The following is a 717-nucleotide window of genomic DNA, read 5'->3' on the forward strand; positions in this document are numbered from 1 at the left end:
CAAAGACAGTTGTTCATGGTGATTTTTTTTCCTTTTATGTGTAATGAGTGAACTATGGATATGATGTTCTTAAGACTTTAATTTTGCCCTCTTACGTGTTGCTTCTTTGTAGAATAAAAATTGCTGATCTCTTTATCGAGACATTGCGTAGAATGGGAAAAAAAAAATCATAGAAGTCTATATTTATATATATGTGTGTATGTGTGTGTATATATATGTATATACATATATATATATAAATATAACATTTGAAGGCCTTTTGTAAGGTTGATTATTTTGCAGGATTATGAGACAAAATTCATTTTTGGAGGAAGAAGACAGAGTGTCCTCTCTAAACAAGAAACTATAAGATAGATGGTTTGGTGGACCAGAGTACAGTGACAAAAAAACCCCAACAACAAACCACGAGTCAAACCATGTTAAAGGTATTTCCCATCGATATATTACATTTCAAAAACCATCTAAAATCACTGTGACTTGTTATGGCATTTTAAGGAAATTCTCTGTCCTGTCTAATAAAAGGAAAAAGAATACACAACCAGACTTGATTTGTTGCCATTTTATAAATGACTTGATTTTTATAGCTATGTCAAAAAAATACTGTTTTTTATTATTTTAATGGTTGACAATGCTTTGTTTGGATGGTTTTGGGGGAATTTGTATTTTGTCTGGCTTGGTTTGCTGATGCAATAATTGATTTTTCAGATCTCTGTGCAT

The sequence above is a fragment of the Corvus brachyrhynchos genome, unplaced genomic scaffold, assembly GCF_000691975.1.
Source record: "Corvus brachyrhynchos isolate BGI_N302 unplaced genomic scaffold, ASM69197v1 scaffold283, whole genome shotgun sequence".
In the NCBI taxonomy this organism is placed as follows: Eukaryota; Metazoa; Chordata; class Aves; order Passeriformes; family Corvidae; genus Corvus; species Corvus brachyrhynchos.